Here is a 21739-nt window from a genome sequence, read left to right as displayed (position 1 = left end):
GGAACTGCTAATTGCAGCTCCTTTTTGCACCTTGGAAAGGCCAGATTGGGGCCACAGCGTGTGGTTGCTGCAGCCCTGATCTGGCTGAAACAGGGGCGGCTCCATGCCACCCCTTTGGGGCTGTCTGAACAGCCCCTAAGAGAAGACAATGCAGACTTTTGTCCTTCATAAGAAAGGAACAATTGAAGTGCAGTTAGAATGAATGGTGCCTGGTCTGCCTCCTCACTCTGGATAATGGTAGGAGTTCCCCTGAGCCTCTTGGAAGCTCTGTGTGTCATGATTGTAATATGGGATACAAAGGAAGATGAGACTATGAACCATTAAAGTGAGTAGTGATTCAGATGATGATGATGATGATGATGATGATGATTATTATTATTATATTTATTTGTCTCCTGCTCTTTTCCCAGAACTGAGACTCAAAGTGGTTTCACAATATTAAAAGAACAATACAATTAAAAACATAGAAAAGAGGTGCATTAAAAAGGAATTAAATTATTACAATGTTAAAATAGATAGCTATTAAAAGAATACGGCCCAGTACAGACTGCCGGTTTGCGGTGGCCTAGGGCCAATTCTAGAGTTCTGGAGAGCACAGCATCCACACACTCCGGAACCCTACCACATAACGGCAGCACCATATTTACGCAGCGCCATCCACATGGCATGTGTGTCAATGATGTCACATGTGTGCTGTGTCCAAACAGGGCAGCGCATGCATGATGTCACCGCAATGCCCCAGGATGCTAATGGCACCTTGGCAGCATCGCAGAAAAGACATGCATTTTGCAGCTCCTTTTGGGGGAGGATCATTGCTGCAGCCATGCAGTTGCCACAGCAACGATCTGGAGAAGAAAAAGGCAGCCTCTGGCTGCCCCTTTCTTCTAATCTGTATTGGGCCAGAAATACATTTTTTAAAAGATAAAACTGTATAACACATTTTAAAATGAAAAAAACATCCCGAGCCCGTCCTTTACAAACATTCCATTTTAAAAGCCTGTTTGAACAGGTAGGTCTTAGCCTGCTGGCAGAAGGCCAGAAAGGAAAGAACCGTTCTGACCTCCCTGGGAAAGGAGTTCCAGAGTCTAGGGGTAGCCACCGAATAGGCCCTTTCTCCAGTCCCCACCAGTTGTACTTGAGATGATGGTGGGATGGAGAGAAGGACCTCTCCAGAGGATCTCAGAGCCTGGACTAGTTCATACTGGGAGATATGATCTGCCCAGTATAACTCAGTTTGGCTAAGTACTGTATGGCTTTACACTATCATATCTCTTCTTTTAAAAAAATGTAACTGCAAATGGCACTGAAAGCAGTAAAATAAACATAGAACCATTATGGAACATAACATTAGACTTAAGTACTTGATTCTGTATTTGTGTGTGTGTGTGTGTGTGTGTGTGTGTGCGCGCGCGCACACACACACACACACACACACACCACTTTTCCTCTCCAAAAAGAGGAGCCTCTAAAGGACCTAACATTAAATATTATTAAAACACTTTTACAGCAAGCTGTAAGCATCAGGAAAACAATGAAAGCACAAAGAAGCCTTAAAAATCCACAAAGAAAACAGTTAGGTAAAATGTTCATTTATAAAGAAATGTCATATCTTGTAAACAGAAGTCAAAATTAGAAGAAGAAACTAATCAAGCCTTCTGAAGCAGGGTGTTCCACATACAAGGTGCTGCAGGACAGCTTGGGGAATTTAGGGTTGTTGTTAGGATTTGTTTGTTTGTTTGTTTGTTTGTTTGGACGAAAGGTCTCAAAATACTCTAGGATGTTCAGCCAAGCAGCCACATTAGCAGGGTGAATCTGAGAACTGAAATCAAAAGGTAATTTTTGAAGCATTGCACTTTTGTGCTGCATGTTTTATTTTGTTTTATGAAAAATCAACTCTAAAACAGAAATGATACCCAAACGTAAGACTTTAGACATACATTTCACCCCTCCCTTACAGAACTTTGAACACTACGACATTTCCCCCTGAGAACAGGACCCAGGCTTTGCATAGATTTAAGAGTTGTCTGTGGTAACAGAAGGTGCTTATTTAAGATAACAAGTGTTTCTCCTGCTGAGCTGGTCAGATGCTGTCAGCCTTTTCCATAGAGCTTGCCTTCTGTCTCCTGCCTTTCATGGCCAGAGTAACATTTTGTACAGACAAAAAGAAATCATTCCTTCCCTAGATTGGGAAGAAAATGTACACAACACTAGAGTCACCCCTTTAACATTTGCTCTTTTCCTAGCCTTTACTATGGATTTCAGCTGCCCTATTTGTGAATCCATTACTCACCAGTTCTCAGATACTCAGTGCATAATTCAACCTATGGTGAGATTAATACATTTGCCATGTCAGGTTATCCCTGATGTTATGAAAACAAGCATGCTGCAGGCGGAAAATATTCTTAAAATAACAAGAGCATAGCTTCAGCCTCCTAGTGGGGGAATGAATCTGACACCTCATCCCATTACATTTCTTAATTTTGGGGCATGTTTTGTAGTTGATTGGACTCAAAATGCAAAATGGTGTAAAGGGAGATGAAACTGGGGAAACCACTAGATGGTATCTCTAGAAAAGCTCATTAGACCATAAGGTGATAATGACAGTGGCAATAGCAACAAATAGCAATAGTTTAATGACCAGGAGACCCTTCAGTTCTCAATTCCTTTTCACTTATCCTAGTTCGTTTATATCCAGTCATTCAGATTTTTTGTAATAATGACAAGTATGTACATCAATCTATGTGGCCTATTGTTAATCATGAGTAGAGTAGATTCATTAAATCAAATGGGTTTACTTACATGTTGATTCATCATTCAGCAAATGATTTAATGGCTCTACCCTACTTGGTGTAACCAACTTGAATTCCAGTGTTTATTTTTGATTGATCATAGTTTTTCAATCTCATTTCCACCAGCAATCAGTGAGTGAGTCTGTATTTTCTCCAAAATGGAGGAGGAGGCCAAGTTACCAGAAATTTAGAGTATTATTTATTTATTTATTTAGAATATTTACACACTGATTGTATATCTACAGTTAATCTTGCCATACTGGGAGGTTCTGTATGCAAAGAGGTGATCATCCACAATTTACCTGAAATAACCTCCTTCTCTCCTGAGTAAAAAATGCCTGATTCTACAAACTGAAAAATGCAACACAAACAGAAAAATGATAAGACTAATACAAAAGAGATCAAACAGTGTGCATAATTTTGGTACTGCTAGTGACCTAAACTGCATGTGTAGTTTTAAGAGCTTCTAAATACAACTGATAATAAACCAGCATGTTTAGAAATCTGTCCTTGGGTTCAGAATGCAGAAAATCTTGTCCTGTGTCCTTTTGACATTATACAGTTAAAACACCATGAATCCCCTTTAACTGCCATGGTTTCATCCCACAGGATCTTGGGATTTGCAGTTTAATGGGAGGTATTTAGTATTCTCAGAAAGAGAGCTCTAGTGCTTCAGCAAATTACAAGCCCCGAGATTCCACAAGATGGAGCCATAACAATTAAAGCGGTATCAAAGTACTATAAATGTGTAATGTGACAGGGCCCTTACACTAAACTGCTTCAAGCTGCAGGTGGAAGAGCCATGTATTTGAATACTCCTCCTCTACAATATTCTCTACATGTAGAAAACTAGCATCTCATGGATAATAAATCAGCCTTCTTTCTGATATACTCAATGTGTACAACAAGATTATCCCCCCACCCACCCAACCACCCATCCAGGAAGGGACATTCAAACATGTAAGCATCCTCCCCACCCTCATCTGAAGGATGATTGCAAATTATCTCTTGTAGTTCCTGATGACTAAATTGGCCCTTACTTACATTACACATCAATCCAGACAGAACAATGCTATTCAGCTAGATGAAAATACTGAGTTTGGGCTTGAAATTTCCTAACAAGAGACTCACATCCTTCTGTTGAATAAAAATTGATCTTGTCTTCTTTCCTTCCTTCTCCCCCCTCCCCCCCCCCCATTTCCTGGGCAGATTGTATTTGGTCTGTGTGTAAACACTGTGTAACTGCCGCCTTCTTCCCAGGCTTTTTAATGAGAATGTGCCGTCTGATCAGGTGCATGCACTCCGCTGTCATTTGCAGCCTGACCTATGGGTCAGAGGTGATTTGGGCAGGTTCAGGGATGCATACAAATCACATCCTCTTGTCTGTCTGTTTTGTTGACTGGTTCTCCTCAGGGTCATGGCTATCTTAAGTAGCAGCCTGAAGGATAAAGTGTGCCCTGTCTGAGCTGCAAAACTTTGACTTTGGACCAATTGCATCTGACATCCAGCAGCATGAGGTTTGGTTTAGCCTTTGGATTCAGAACAAATCACTGACCATCAAGATCTCATAGTGACATGCAGTTTACTGAATGTCTCCTTTCCTTGAGCAGCTGCATATTCTCTAGCAATGAGGAAGGTATTTTGAATGTCAACATATGGGGGTTCTTTCAACACAAAATATGCATTTTGATTGAACTATCTCTTTAAAAACAGCAGTCACACCCATTAAATAAGTGAGGTATGACAGGGATGTAGCCAGGATTTTGGGAAAGGGGGGTCCAGACTAAGTGCCACCATGATAATAGGGCTTGGTTGCGGCAGTGCGGCAGTGTGCACCATTCATTGTATCTAATGGTAGGGGGGGTTCCGGACCCCACAGACCCCCCCGGCCCGCCCTTGGCTACATCCCTGGGTATGATCTGGCCAAAAAAAGAAAAAACTTTTATTCCTATTAATTTCAGTAGACGGGATTTCAGGTTTAAACTCTGAAGCTAGATGAACTAGCACTGGGTTGTTTTTTGCAGTTATTTAAGACCTCAAAAGCTGACTATTTAAGACCTTAAAAGCCAAATGTGCCATATTGTGAAAAGGCAGAGTAACTAATGTTGTGTGTTTGTGTTTTTAAAAGAAAATGATCTAAAATACATTTTTCCCATTCTGTGAAGCTAGAAAATCTTCAGTTTTTGATTGCTTTGGAAAATGAGATAGTGAAGAGGGAGGTTTGCAAAATAAAACATTCACCTTCATCTTGGAGAAAATTATACGGCAAGATCTTAAAGTGCCTCATTATTTCTTTATTTGTTCATTTATTTAGCCCCTTTGATAGACTGTGTACTTTAGACTGATATTCAAAGCATATTTACTAAAGAGTAATGCCATTGGAATAGGACTTGTCTTTGAATAAACCCACTTAAGGAGTGGTTGGCACAGCAAAAACAAAAAAGCACTGTGGCCCACAATAGAGAGCTCCGTGTGCATGCTGGGATGCATGTATGAGTTCCAATCAGAGTTGGAATACAGTGGACCCTTGTTATATGCTGGGGTTTGGTTCCAAGATCCCCTGTGTATAACAGAATTGGTGTATGCTCAAGTGCCATTAAATATAGTGACATAGCAAAATGGTGTCCTTTATAAAAAATGGAAAATCAAAGTTTGATATTTGAAATGTATACTTTTTTTGAACATTTTCAAACTGTGGATGCTTGAATCAGTGTATAAAAAATCAGTATATAAGAAGGACCGACTGCAGTTATGTTTTACTATAACTCCAACAACTCACCAGCCAGCAGCAGTGGTATGGTTTCTGGGGGATTCTGGGTGCTTTAGTTATAAAAGTGACCTTGTAGGCTCAAGCTTCTATATGTTCTATCTTCTCCATTCATTCAAAACAAGAGATCTGTTTATGTAGATGTCATTCCTTTTATAGTTGTGTGTATGCATACCAGTGTGTCTAAAGAGCTCGGATTCGCTCTGACTTAGACACCAGAGTTGATACAGTGTCGGTGGATGTAACCTTGGCTCCTGCTTGTATAGTATTGATGAATACATTTCAATTTGTGCAGCCTGCTGATATGGACAGGATCCTTGGAGAGGTGAGGGCCACTACATATATACTAGACTCATGCCCTTCCTGGCTTATTAAACAGGCCAGAGAAGGGCTGGTGGAGTGGGTAAGGGAAGTGATTAATGCCTCTTTACAGCAAGACAGGGTCACAACATGCCTAAAAGAGGCTGTGGGAAGACCTCTTTTGAAAAAAACTTCCCTGGATCCTACTTAACTAGATAATTACAGGCCAGTCTCCAATCTTCCATTTTTGGACAAGGTGCTGGAGCATGTGGTGGCTTCCCATCTCCAGGCATTCCTGGATGAGACGGATTATCTAGATTATGTCAGTCTGCTTTTAGGCTTGGCTATGGGACAGAAACCACTTTGGTCACCTTGGTGAATGACCTACACAGAGAATTGGATAGGGGAGTGTGTCCTGTTGATTTTGTGGACCTCTCAGTGGCTTTCGATAGCATCGACCATGGTATCCGTCTGAGTCGCCTATCTGGGATGGGGCATAGAGGTACTGTTCTACAGTGGCTCCACTCTTTCCTGGAGGGGTGTTTTCAGAAGGTGGTGCTGGGGATACCTGTTTGACTCCTTGACCATTGGCCTGAGGGTCCCTTAGGGCTCAATCCTGCCCCCTATGCTTTTTAACATCTACATGAAACCCCTGGGAGAGGTCATCCAGAGTTTTGGAGTAAGGTGTCACTTGTATGTGGATGATACCCAGCTCTATCATTCTTTTCCACCTAATTCCAAGGAAGCTGTTTCTGCCCTAAATCAGTGTCTGGGTGCTGTAATGGGGGCAAATAAATTGAAGCTTAATCCAGACAAGACAGAGGTGCTCCTGGTCAATTGAAAGACAGATCCGGAAACAGGGATACAGCCTGTGTTAGATGGGGTTACATTTTCCCTGAAAAGTTCCTAGTTTGGGGGTACTTCTGGATTCAGCACTGAGCCTGGAAGCCCAGGTATTGGCAGTGATCAGAAGTGCCTTTGCACAGCTAAAACTGATGCTCCAATTTCTCCCATTCCTGGAGAAGTCAGACCTGGCCACAGTGGTACATGCCTTGGTTACATCCTATTTAGATTACTGTAATGCACTCTATATGGAGCTGCCTTTAAAAAGTGCTCAGAAACTTCAGCTGGTCGAAAGAGCTTCAGCCAGGCTATTACCTGGAGCTGGTTACAGGGAGCATACAACTCCCTTTTTGCAACAGCTCCATTGGCTGCCAGTCTGTTTATGGGCACAGTTCAAAGTGCTGGCTTTGACCTATAAAGCCCTATATGTTTTGGGTCCAGGCTATTTGAAGGACTGTATGAATCCCCCAGAATATTAAGGTCATCAGGAGAGGCCCTTCTCTCTGTCCCACTACCCTGTTTGGCACGTTTGGTGGGATCAAGAGAAAGGGGCTTTTCAGTGGCTGTGCCCAAGCTCTGGAACTCCTCTCATAGGGAGGCCAGGATGGCTGCATCCCTGCTGTCCTTCCGGTGGCAGGTAAAGACATTTTTATACCACCAGGCTTTTGCATGGCATGGATGCTGTTTTGTTTTTGTTTTTGTTTGAAAGAGTTTAAAACTTTAAATTTTAATAAAGTAATGTTTTTGATTGTTTGAATTGTTTGATTGTTTTATAAACTTGTATTTTGCATGTTTTATAGTGTTTTAACTTGGACTGTTATAGATTTGTTAGCCGCCTTGAATCCCTGAACTGGAAGGAAGTTGGGATATAAATAAAGATAACATAACAACATAACAGAACATAGTAGTCACTAACCAGAAACACCAGAGTCCTGGTTCAGGCACTTGAGTCCTTGGATTCTTCCAATAGCTCTGAATGGAATTACTTGTACTATCTCTGATGTGTTGCAGGGCCATTCATAGGGCACTTGAAGCTGGAACAGCTGCTTTTTCAGTCTCACTAGGACCAGGTAACCTATATGAAAGAAGTAATAGGCAAACATATATAATTGACTATCTTTAAGTCTTTGCTATGAGGTTTTGGACTGAGATCAGCTCAGGATTGTCCTGTCTGTTAGAGGGACATCAATCCCATTGGTGTCAATCAAATGCACTTCCACACAGCATGTCTAAGATTCTTTAAAGGCTATTCTCTTCAATAGGTATTTTGCGATCTGTGGTCCTGCAGATGACATTAGAGTCTAAACCCCTTAGCCCCACTCAGAAGTGCACATTGCCAAGGATGATGGGGATTGTAGTTTTACACCAAATATTCCCCCATTCCTTAAACTGAATAAATAAATAAATAATACAAATAAGCAAAACCACATTCACAGCTGAAGAACACAAAGAACCCCAAGACTCAAATCCTCCAGTAAACACAGAAGGATTTGAGTCTTGGGATTCTTTGTGTTCTTCAGCTGCAAATGTGACTTGTTGAAGTCCTAATAATTTACTTGTCTTGTTATTCTTTGTTCTTCTAGTATTTCATTAACTTCCTTAATTGTTTGCATTTCAGGTTTGTTTGTTTGTTTTGCAAATAAAAGAGTGAGGGAATAGGACTCAATATACTTGTTGAAGGCACAGCTTTATTATTCCAAGAAGTGTCAGTCTTTGTTTTTCCATTTTACTCCTTAATCTATTCCTTTTGAAATGGTTTTATTATATTTGCACTTTATATAAACTCTTACGACTGCAAATATCTACAGTATTGCTGGGGTTTTATTTCAGTTCTGCGCCTGTGCTTCCTTTGCGCTGTGGACTATGAAAAGAAAAGAGTTCTTAAGGATAACAATGAAATGAGGTGACCTTGGGGTGAAGCAGACCAGCAGCTTCAGCCAGCTTCAGGGCAGCCTGGGAGTATGGCCTTCAGATGATGCACGCCCCAACGCCACCCCCAGCCGGTGTCACACAGCCCGCCTGACCAGATGTTGTGGTGCTCCACATGCTTCACACCACAAAAGTGCTGAAAAGCCACCACCGCTGCAAAAAAGGCGCACTTTTTCTGGCGCAAAAAGGAGCAGCATTTTTGTGCGGGGAAAAAAATAAGCTTGGGGTCATGGCATGCAGTTGCCATGGCCCTGATTCAGCTCTCAAACAGACACCATCAAGCTGCCTCTATACAGCCATCTGTTCTGGCCCTTAGGAAGAATTTGCAGAAAACTGAAGTTTATTTTCTAGTGTGCCCCCTGTAATTTTGTGTACAAATATATACTTTTTAAAGGGTTGGTATTTTAGAGCAGAGGATACAGTCTTCCTGGTGTCATTGAATTGCAACTCCCATTATTCTTCACCATTGGCTATGCTGGCTAGGCCTGCTGGGAGCTGCAGTCTAACGACATATGGAGACCTACATGATTCCCATCCCAATTGTAGAACCATCTTGTTTCCTGTTCTACGTATGTTAAAATCTTCTGTGTCCTCCTAAACTGTCATATCTAGTCCAGAGCTGGGGGTCATTACTTTTTTATACTGAAAGACTTAGAATCTTCCAGGTAGCATGATCAGTAGCCATGCTAGCTAGAGGATTCTGGGAGCTGTGGTCCAGGAAGAAGCATTTCCAAATGTTTGTATGGTCAGCCTGGATTTCCATGGGGTTTATAGACCTATAGCAGTGGTGGCAAACCTATAGCATGAATGGCAGAGGTGGCACTAAGAGCCCTCTCTGTGGGCACACACACCATCACCGCAGCATAGAGTTCACCAGAGTTTGTAACTAGAAAGCCAGAGGGACGTTGCAGTTTGGGCACTCAGCCTCTAAATCTTTCACCATCACTGGCCTGTAGCCTACAAGAGCCAAAATTGTCTCCTTAGATACCCAAGACTGTGCTACTGAAAGACTGTGTTTTCACTTCTATGGGGTGGGGAGACAGTGATATAAACACCTGATCACCAGTAAATGAACTGTAACAGTCAGGCTACAAAGGCCACTGAGCAGGAGTTTAAAAGTTGCAATGCACAGTTAGCTGGATACAACCCAGTGATCTGGAAGGGAAATGTTCTGTCTCAATCCCATGAGCCTGCCAGTTCAGTAACACTTGCCTTTTTTGAAACTCACTTCAAGAGTCAATAGCCATCCTTTCACCTTTGCAGTTAAGTTTGATAAAGCTAAGAGAGAGGGGAATCCTGCCTCCAACACATATTGGTTCTTTTCTAAAAGGGTTAATGTGCATAGGATGGGATATCTATTCCAATTTCTAATTACTATATATCTCTTAAGAATTTTGATAATTGTCTCCTTTTTTTCTTTCTTATCCTCTTCTTCTTTCATTGTGAAATTTACCTAACCACTCTCTCCCCTTTGTTGTTGCAGCACTAGTCAAAGGAAAATCTCTTAAACTGGTAATCTTTTCGCCTCAGAGAGGCTTGGCCAGGTAACCATGGAAGGAATAGGATGGGGGGGGGGGGGGGGATATAGGGCTCAGATCACATACAGTTAGAGATGGAATGAATATTTGAATAGTGTTTTAAAAAATAGTGTTTTTTCAAAAATCAGGAAATCCTGACAAGGAGCATCCTGGACTGACATGCATCTTCACAGTTTGGCACTTATTCTGTGCAGAATATTTTTGCAACAAAATATTTTGTGCAGAAAATACCGCTTTCTGCACAAAAATACAGCATGCATAATTTGTACAGAACAATATGAATATGGTTTTCACAACAGGGCGGGAATAGCTAAAATTTCTTGTTGTTTCCTTCAGAAATGAATGAATAAAGAATTGCATCCTTAGGCTTAGTGTGGTGGTATGACTGGATGGTATTGGCTCTGCTTTTTAGTGCAGCAGTTCAACTGTGAACCCTGAGGTTGTCTGGGGGATCTAGCATAGTACTTCCAAGGGAGGCAGTGTTTGCCTGGAAGAGTGTCTTGGTTAGACTTGCCTAGCTCCCTTCTGCTTTGCTCTGCTCTGCTCCTCCTTCTCTCATTCTGTCTCCCTGTTTGTCAGCCACTGCCAACTAGTGGTGTCTGCCCAATACCATCCAATGCCCACTAAGCAGCTTTCCTATGAAATACTTCAGCTCTAACTATTACAGTCTTTGGTTGTAAAACAAGTAAAATACCCTCCCTCTGTCCTCATGGTGATTAGCCTAGATGATGCAAGGCCCAGTCCCTGATTCTGGTGCAAACTGTCCTGATGATGTATGGCCAGTTCAGCACCAAACTGACATCATACCACCTTAAAACAGATTTTAAAATTCACTTAATGTCCCAGAGATTCCCAGAAAATCTTGAGCCTTCCATAGCAACACCAGGCAGCTGTTCATATGTGTGTCCTGCTCTGCCACTTGATGACACCAACACTGGTAATGGGGAGGATTTGGTGCAACTCTGGGGCTAGAATACTCCAGGATGCTCCTAAAGTATTCTGGCCAATGTGGATGCCCTTTGCTGTGCTTTCCTTTTGGGGCTCTAGGTCCATCATAAGTCATGGAAAATATCTCCTTTGAAATGATGCTTTTGATTACACCTTGGTAACCTCAGGGTTACCAGATGTCCTCCTTTTCCAGAACATGTCCTTCATGCCAACCTTCTGTCCGGGAGGAATTTCAAAAGGTCCTCCATTTTGAGCATGACTAAGAAGCATGAATTTATATTTATATGAGTGTGGTTCATTTTTATTTTGTAACATCCTATGTTTTTCTTTCTTTTTTAAAAAAATTTATTTCTTACCAAAAAGGCAGAAAACAATAACAAATACAAACACAAGCTAAAAATACAAATCCTTAAAAACCAACTTCAAAGATTCAAGGTCACGTGGGATATAAACAGGCAACTTTACATAAAAACAGGGATGGACTCAGAACACAGAGATACTGTACCTTCTTTGAAACATCCTATGTTTTTCTTGAACATCCTGCACTTTGTGGTGCCTTCTCCTATTTTGCAGTTAGGACATCTGGTCACCCTGGCCTATCTACTTCTGCAACACACCCCTTCCTGCCCATACAGTGCCCACTTTACTGCCCTTCAGTGCAACACACCTCTCAGTTCTAGGGACAGTTAAAAAAAAAAGCAACATGAACTAGCATTGCTCAGCACTCAATTAAGTGTGCACACTGTTGAGCATTATATTTTGGGTTCGGGAGAAGTGGGGAAGAAGCAAACTTCAGTGTTGCCTAGTACAAAAACCCATGAAGCTACCTCTCAGCAATTTGGCAAGTTCAGTCTTCATTGCCCATGTCATTTGCCCATGATTATTTTTAAAAACAAAAAAACAGGTTCAAAATAAAGCCTTACACAAAAAGCAGCTGGCAGCATCTTCACTTGGCAAATTGTTAAGGGAAAAGGTTCAGTGGGTATTTCATGGTCTTCAAGGGATCCAGCTCCATCCTGTGCTACCTCAGGGACTGGTGAGCATTTTGGGTCCAAGGGGCATTATTATTATTATTATTATTATTATTATTATTATTATTATTATTTCTTGACACTAACCTCAGGACCCACAGCGAGCCTGAAAACTGGAATCAGAAAAGTTTAGAAAAGTCAATTTCTGGTTTCATAAAAGCTCTTCTAGGAGGCTCCCAGGAACAGCAAGTCTCCTTTTAATCCCCCCACCCCTCAAAAAAATAGATGGGCTGCATGTTGCCCATACTGGATTCCCAAGATGAATCTCATGGTCTTGAGTGAAAGGACAAAGAAGTTGGAAAGGAAGTGAGTCATGCTTTATTTGAGTTATTTCCCTCCAGAGTCCTTGAAATTTTCCAAGCATTCTAAAATCTAACTGAATGTTCAAGGGGTTAAATTCCTTCTTAGGCAAGCAGCTCAAGCACTTGTTTACAAAGCTGTCACTGCCAGACACATTAGAGAGAGGATTCCAAGAATTGTAGTCCAAAACAGTAACATACTTTTCATAGCTCTACTGTCCACTTGTCTGTTCTTCAGTCTTGTTGAATTCACGGATTTAACAGGGGCAGAAGCAAAATGCAATGAGGTGCAGAAACAGGTTCATCAAGTACATTCTCCATCTTCCTACTATGCATCCCATCTTAACATGGATGACAACACTGTTTTAGATCCAGTATAGTGTAGTGGTTTGAGCGTTGAACAACAACTCCGAAGACCAGGATTCAAATCCCCTCTTGGCCATGGAAATCCACTGGGTGACCTTAGGCAAGTCACACACTCTCAACTTCAGAGGAAGGCAAGGGCAAACTTCCATTGAACAAATCTTGCCAAGAAAACCCTATGAAAACCCAATGGCCTTAGAGTTGCCATTAAGTCAGAAATGACTTGAAGGTATACAACAACAGATACACTGACCAGCAAGACAAGCACATTTACTATAGTTCACCATTAGTCCCATTTCTGAATGGTATGACTGCTCAAGGCCCAGCCCATAAAGATGTTTAACTCCCTTCCTTTTTCTAGATGCACCAAAGCATATGCAGCCTTTTGAAGGACTAAGAATTCAATGTCACTGTAGAAAGCTGCCACTATTGATTGTGAAATGATGATGTGGTCAAGAGAACTGATTACACAGCACTTTTTCCAGTAAACTCCTGAAATGGGTGGTGATTGTTTAGTATGAGCCACAGGGTGAAAAAGCCATGATCCTTAACTATCATGCAGACATTAACCAAAAAAAAAAAAAATTCTCAGTCTTGATTGACAGATAAATGCATGATTTAGCTGAGCTTAGCCTGAAATTCTGGTTTATAATTACTGAGATGAGCATTTTGAGAAATGGACAAGATGGGCGTTTCACAGAGGCCAGACGAATCTGCTTACATTATGGCTTGCCTTGAGCAACTCTAATAAGAATTGATGTCATGTGTCATTTGTAATTTAATCAATGGCATCACATCTTGATCCTCAGATGGGCATCCAGAACATTTTCCTGCTGCCAAGTGAAAGATTAACATGCATAACAGATCTGCACGACCGTAGAACAAACAGAGAAGTGGGACGTTAAAGGCACCAAACATGTTGCTTTATTCATTCATATTTCACAGCATCACAGCATGCATTCAAGCAGCTTTGAATCCTGCTTTAGAGAAAATGTAGGGTTTAATAAACCAACACAATACAATGCATCAGTTATAGTTAGCAATCTTTGCATACCTATACACACTAATAGGTAGTTTTATTATGGGGACTTCCTGTTTGCTTGTTTTACCATACTCATTCTCTTTCTGCATCACTCTAACCTACAGACATTTTTCTTCTTCCTACTCACTCTTCCATTAGACCATGTTTTTTATTATAAACCAGTAATTTGTAAGTAAAGCTACTTATGCTTCTTTCTCTGCTGGATAATGCATGGGAATACTTGTTGTTCAGCTTCTGCCTTGTCAATATTTTACTCTGCTTAAGAAGCCTAATTTGTTGCTGTTGTCTACCTTTAAGTCATTTCTGACTTACATAGTGCTATACCTCACATTTCCCAAAAGGTTATTGGGGCCTAGAAATGAAGAATTAACAAGATTACTCGTTTTTTTCTTCCTTTTGTGTATTTTTATAGTGTCTCCCCCCCCCCCCACACACACACACACACTTTGAAACACAAATACTAGCTAGAGATAGTTTTAGTTTTATTTTTTGGCATATTGATTTTTTTTCTGAATTGCTAATCAGCCAAAATGTCCTTAACACATTATAGAATTATTGCTAGGAAACTATGAAACTTACTAGTTATAATTACCAGAGGGTTTGAGCTGGGTAACTTAAAAAAACATTTTGCAGCTGAGTTGTCATTGTCATTTTTTCACTGGAGATTCTTGGGCTCCTGTGCATACCTATACATCATCAGGCACAGAGCTGCCAAATATCCCTTTTGTTTCTATTTTACTTCACAGATGATGATACCAGAGAGTAACCCCTAAGGGTCATAGGAGTTTCTTCCCAGAACCATCTTTTTTACAACCCATCAATCTATAGACTATGGAGTTTATCAGACAAGGGAAATTGGAAGTATAATCTAATGGCAATCTGAACGCAATCATGGGATTTAACGTTATTGTGTGATAGACTGCCACACACAAATTCGGGCAATGGCAAGCTATTTTGGGCAATGGGAAGCCAGTTTGAACGCAATGCGCATTCACGTAATTGCGCTAAACTAGCGACTGAAGGCGTTCTGGCCCCACTTTCTTTTAATTCGAATTTAAGAGAAATTCCTCCCGTTTGATAAGCTCCTATATTTTCCTTGCAAGAGTATTGTGGATGGTGTAGGGACCATCTTTGGAGTGCCACCATTAAAACAGGAGAGTTGATTATTGTTAAAGAAGTAATGGGCAAGTCACTCTATGACTACTGGGACTATTATCACACTAGGGGGTAAACAGGATTTAAACAAGCGTTAAACGAGAGTTAAAGAGGAAATGCCTGATGTTTATCACACGACATTTCCTGTTTAACTCTTGTTTAAATCCTATTTGCCCCTAGTGTGATAAAGCAGAATGAAGGGTAGGACTGGTGAGACCGTACCTCAGGCCCAAAGACTATTTGGTTGTTTGTGGGAAACCTGAGGTGAGGTACACCGGATGCTGCCTCCTGGCATGTACTCACACTGAAATGCTTCTACTGCACTTCACACAGAGTGGCATCTCTGTTTCTTCCCTTATGGATACAAGGAAAACATCACAACCAGTGGGGTTTTTTTCTAAATATATATATAAAATCACAGATAGGTTTGTGTGTTAAATCCAGCATCCAAAGATCACTAGCATATGCTTTGAATTCAGAATTAATCATTATTGTGTCTGCGCTACAGTATTAAACCAAAAAGGACAACGTAAGTCAAACAATTTAAATTCATGCATTTCTTGTGGATAAAAGCAATACAGTGAAAAAGTAAAATCCCAAATTAGAGTAGAAAAAGTATCCTGTTGTGGTTTATTAATCATCCAAAGGACATTGTTAATTATGGAATATAACAACGATGGAGAAAGAGAGAATGTACTGAAGCACTTCTTACACCTGATCTTCTAGGATCAAGGCCAGGTCCAGAAGAACCTTCAAACTATCAATTTCTGTTTTAAAGGTTTTGCTGCTGCAGTCCAATACTGGTTGAGCTACAATACCTGAGTCAGTTCTACTGACCATGAATATCTCTGTCATGTGTGAATTAAGCTTCAATTTGTTTGCCTACATTCAATCCATTAATTGCTTCAAGAAATGGTTCAAGATTTTTATATATTTGCCCAATAATCAGTTGGAAAACTGCTTTCCAGCCCCACCTTCCTGCCCCACTTATTTCATGTTTCTGTTCATAGATTTTTGACCAATTAGTATAATAATTATCAGATAAAAGAAACCAAATTAGACTAGATCTATTAGGTCTATAGTGGATTTTTAGCCATGATTTGTACGCCAACAACCAAGCTGTGGTCTCGAGTGTATCCAGACCAAGCTCAGCATATAATGTTAGGTGATGAACACATGGTGGGATAGATAACAATTTCCTACAGAGTTGTGTTTGTAAACTTTCGACCTCCTTGTTAAAAGCTGTTACCCAAACAGATATACTATATAGTATTTGTGGTCTTATTTTGGTTTTGTAAATTTTCATAGCTGCAAGGAAATCTTGGTTTCCCTTCTTATAATAAAAGGATTGTAGAGTCGCCAGAGATCTTTTTCCAGATTGAACAACCTTTTCTCTCTGCTTTGCCCAAAGACCATTATAATGGAAAAGAACACCCAAATATGTATACATTTTTACCTGCTCTATAATTTGATTATTCACCTTCCATTTCCTTGGATTGAAACCTTTTGAAAATACCAAAACCTTTGATTTAGTAACATTTATCTGTAGATGGAACTTAACACAATACTCACTAAATCTATTCAGGGCTCTCGATAAGCCCACTTGAGTCAATGAAAGTAATACAGTGTCATCAGCATATTGCAACACAAAAAGTGGGCGATTTCCTATCATAGGAGGATGGGTATCAACCGTTGACATAAAAGTTGGAAGATCTGCCACAAATAAATTAAATAAATGTGGGGCTAGAACACAGCCTTGTCTTACACCTATTCCTGCATAGATTGGGTCAGTTAGATGTCCACTTTCAGTAAACTTCACTCTACAGACATTGTTAGTATGAATTTGGCTCAACAAAAACAAGAGTCTTGAATCTATGTTTAACCTATCCAATTCACTCCAAAGTGTAGGTCGATGAATAAGATCAAAAGCCGCTTTTAGATCGATAAAAGCAGCATATAATTTCCCTTTGGGTTGGGAAGTATATTTATTGATAAGGAATGAGATGACTGTGATATGATCTGTAGTAGACATATGGCCTCTAAAGCCCGCTTGTTCAGGCCCGAGAAGGGCTTGAGTGGTCATCCAGGTTTGCAATTTCGTTGCCAAATAACTGTCGTAAAGTTTACCCACAATGGAAAGCAGGCTTATCGGGCGATAGTTAGCTGGATCTTGTTTATCACCTTTTTTAAAGATAGGAATTATAATTGAGTCTTTCCAACTTGTTGGAATCTCGCCCGTATTATTTACCAGAGTGAATAAATTGGCCAAAGCTTTGGTCCATATTTCTGGACAGTGTTTCAATACTTCAACCAGTATGGTGTCATAACCCGGAGATTTAGCAGGTTTTAGTTTAAGAATTAATTGATACACTTCTTCTGGCAAAACAGGACTCCAAATAGTAGAGGGGTTCTTAATTACGATAATGTTACCAGTTATTTGGGTTTGCATCTTATTTGTAAAATATGTTACCCAAGTTTGGGGCGGAATGCAGGGACTCAATAAATTTATGTTGTTATTTAAATGCCTCCTAACTGCTAACCAAAATGTTTTAATGTCATTTGATTTCAGATCTCTGTCTAGATCGGCCCAGTTTTGTTGGTAAAAAATTTTCTTTTTATCTTCGATGTACTTAAAATATTCTACCCGGGCCTTTAAGTAGGATCTGAAATTTTCCTCCGGATTGTCCAGAGCAAGTTGGAATGCTTGTCTAAGATTCCTTTTCCCTATAAGGCAATTCTTATCAAACCAGGTGCTCTTCCCTCTAGGAATGGCAAACAGAATGGAACTCTAAGTTTCCCAAACTGCTGCTCCAACCAGATAGCATTAACTTTGTTACACACACAGGGCTCTATCACACAGAGGAGGCAAGCATAATTAAATTGTGATTAAATCATGGTAATAGCATGATTGAGCAGGAAGATTATCACACACTCTGTGCACTTTTCCCATTCGTGTCCATGTGGAAACAGTAATGGATGCATCATTGGGTAACAGCGGAAATGATGTTTATACATGGGATACAAATAGGAGAAGCATGCAAGGGTGTGATAATCTTCACCCAAATCATGCTATTACCATGATTTAATCATGATTTTTGCTGTCTATCAGGTTTAGGGGTCTAGAAAATGGCATGAATATAGGAATGAATGGTGAGCCAGATATTTGCTCCACAACTGGTTCACATCTGATATCGGGAGACAGGCTGGAAGGGGTGTGGAGTTATAAAGCAGTGTAGCCTTTTAAGGTAAGGTGTAATAAAATAGTAAAAGATAAAGATTTCCCCTTGACATGAATGTCTAGTTCAGGCCTGCTCAACCTATGGCCTGGGAGCTGCATGCAGCCCACCAAAGGATTTTGGGTGACCCACAATGATGTGGAATGATTCCAAGACTCCTCTACCACTCAGCACTCTCCTGAGCAGAGTGCCATGTAGAGAAGGAGGATGAAGAGCGAATGCACCACCTGGCTTTCTCCTAAGGATGGCCAGAGGAGGATAGCCAAACACTCACCCTGCATGGCACCTCCACTGCTTGGCTTTCTCCCAAGCAGGAGAAGGAGGAGCAAACGCTTGCTCCTCAAGGCTGCTCCAGTGCCTGGCTTTCTCACAAGGAGAAGGCCAGGTGGTGGAGGAAGGGGACAGGGGAACACTTGCCTTGCAAGGTTCTTCTGTTATTTAGCTTTCTCCCATGGAGAAGGATGGATGCTGGAGGAGGAAGAGTAAGACAGGCAAACGTTCGCCTTGCAAGGTTCCTCCTTTGCCTAGCTTTCTCCGGAGGAGGCTGGGCAGCAGAGGAGGAATAGGGGCAAACATTCTCCCCCCAAGGCTCCCCCATCACTCAGCCCTCTCCCAAGAAGAAGTCCAGATAGAGGAGGAGAAGGACAGGCAAGTGCTGCTGCTGCTCAGCTTTATCCTGAGGGGAGGGCTGGGCAGTAGAGGAGAAGGATGGATTAATTAATTAATTAATATTCAATTAAAAACAATCTTCAGCGCAAAGAAGTATAACCTAGTTTAAATTTGGCCCCTACCTACTGCCAAGTTATGCAGGTCTGGTCTGCTCATAACCACCTCTAGGGGGTGGTGCTCATTTCCATTACTAAGCCAAAGAGCCAGTGCTGTCCAAAGAAGGCTTTAGTGATCATGTGGCCAGCATGACTGCATGGAACACTGTGGGATAGGGATGTAAAAATAATAAAATAAAATAAAAAAATTATTGCTATCCCACTGTTTGCCAAGCAATCAAAGCAGTGTACAGCAAGTTAAAATACAACTATATATACACAGTACCCCCCTTAAAACAAGATTAAACAGTATAAGATTAAAAACCAATTAATCCAAACAAACAAACAAACAAAACCAAAAAATCATCACGGGCAGAGTCACTAGATGGGAAGTCTTGTCCGTGGCCAAGTTTTTTATTCCAGGAAGGCCTGCCGGAAGAGATCCATCTTAATGGCTTTTTTTAAAGCTCTCTAGATTGTTAATGTGACGGATCTCGTCCAACAGGCCATTCCATAAATTGGGAGCGGTGCAGAAAATGTCCTCTGGGAGGTTGCCGTCAGCCTGGTTTTTAAGGGTTGTAGTAAATTCCTCCCAGAGGACCTGAGGGTACGGGGCAGATTGTATGGAAGCAGGTGATCCCTTAATAGGTTGGGTCCAAGCCATGTAGGGCTTTAAAAGTGATAACCAACACCTTGTACTGTGCCCGGAAACTGATAGGCAGCCAGTGAGGTGACTTCAGTATTGGTGTTATATGGTCACTCCTTGCTGTTCCTGTGACCAATCTGGCTGCCATATTCTGTACCAACTGGAGTTTCCGGACTAGGCACAAGGGTACCCCCATGTAGAGTGCATTGCAAAAATCAAGTCTTGAGGTTACCAGCGCATGTACTACAGTTTCGAGGTCACCCTGTTCCAGGAAAGGGCGCACCTGGCGTATCAGCCGAAGCTGATAACAGGCGCTCTTGACCGTCGCATTCACCTGATTCCTCATCTGAAGCAACGGGTCGAGAAGCACTCCCAGACTGCGAACACAGACCTTCGAGGAGAGCGTGAGCCCCTGTAGGACTGGAGGTTGCAGCCCAATACCTGGTTTGGGGGCCCCTACCATAAGTACCTCTGTTTTATTTGGATTCAGCTTGAGCTTGTTTTCCCTCATACTGCCTGAAGACACTGGTTGAGGGGAGAGATGCCATCTGTCGTTGTCGCTGATGACCGGGACATGGAGAAATATATTTGGGTGTCATCGGCATGCTGATAACACCCAGCCCCATAGTTTTGTAGTTTTGCTCCAATGTCTTTCATATTTAGTAATGTAGCCAGATCTGCAAAACTCATAAGGCTACCTGTCCCAAACAAAGTCCAAGTGATTGATACACAGCTGATAGTCAGCAGCTAATGAGTAAGCAAAGTTACAGAGCAGCTTTCAGTTCAGCACGTACTTTATTTTAATAAATACAAGCCTTAAGTCCCAAATAGAGTTCAGCAATATCCCAGTCAAGTAAATAGCATCCAAAGTCAACAAGTACAGTCCAGGTCATGTACACAGCATGCAAAGTTAACAAATACAGTCCAGATCAAGCACAGAATTCAGAAACACAACAGGAAGCCAGCTAGGTCAGATAATCTCCAACAACCCCTGGAAGACAGAATTGTGAATTTATAGATCAGCAGCTCAATGCAGCACCTGCTGAATTAAATGTGGCTTCCTATAAATTCTTAGATCTCCTCAAACCCTCCCTTTGTTGTCTCTACTCAGCAAAGGTAGGTTGGAGTAAGTTGTCTTCTGTATCTGAATGAACTTTCTGCCAGAGCTGGAAATGCACTCTTGTCTGTCTTTGAAACATGTGGCTCTGGAACCACCTCCTGCTCTCATTCAGCAGCAGGACCCAGCATGTCCACTGCTTCAGTCTCTGAGCCAGGGTCCATGTCAATGTTCTGGAAGCAGGGCATGCCACCACCCCTGATTTGGTCCAGAGTTTAATTGACTTTCTTTAAACTATATTTGCATAATATATAAAATATGCAAATATGTCTCTTGAAAGTTTCAGATCCCTTCACTGAACCAAAATTTGAGATTGCCTCAATCAAGCTCAATATATTGTACACACACACACACACACACACACACACACACACACATATACACACACACATTTCCAAAGTACAGGACTGATTGTCTGAGCTTCTTGCCAGCAAAACTCTTTGAATGTTTTATTCATTTGGCCATTCATCCTTTCCACCTTTGACTTTTCACCTTAGACCATGTACATTACTAAGTTGTCAAGTCAAATGGTAAACATGCGCTCTGAGCAAATACAGAGGGGAGGGGGACAACAAGATACGTGCAATGATTTATTCACTGCATATATAGGTTGTTTATTTTTGTGGTTTTCTGGCAGATTAAAACTTAGAAAACAACTTTGTCATGAGACTCATGGGAGGAAAAATATGTCTCCCAAAATACTTATATCAGAGACCTGCTGTTAAAGTCCTTCAGCTACTTTTAATTCAAATTTGAAGCAAAATATATTGCTCTACGCCTAGATATGTTTCTGACAAATTCAAATGCTTAATGCTGTTTATCTGAAGCTATTACAACTTTTTCCTCTTTTTCTTTTTTACTGGAGGGGACAAGAAGCATAGACGCCTACCACCACTTCAAAGATTTGTCTTCTATTAAATTTTAACTTAAGGTTTAGATTCTATAATTGTGCCTGTTTAAGGCATGAATACA

Source organism: Sceloporus occidentalis, unplaced genomic scaffold (genome assembly GCF_023333645.1).
Source record: "Sceloporus occidentalis isolate IW3139 unplaced genomic scaffold, rSceOcc1.0.p SCAF_6, whole genome shotgun sequence".
NCBI lineage: Eukaryota > Metazoa > Chordata > Lepidosauria > Squamata > Phrynosomatidae > Sceloporus > Sceloporus occidentalis.
The sequence above is the reverse complement of the archived record's forward strand: the minus strand, read 5'-3'. Positions refer to the sequence as shown.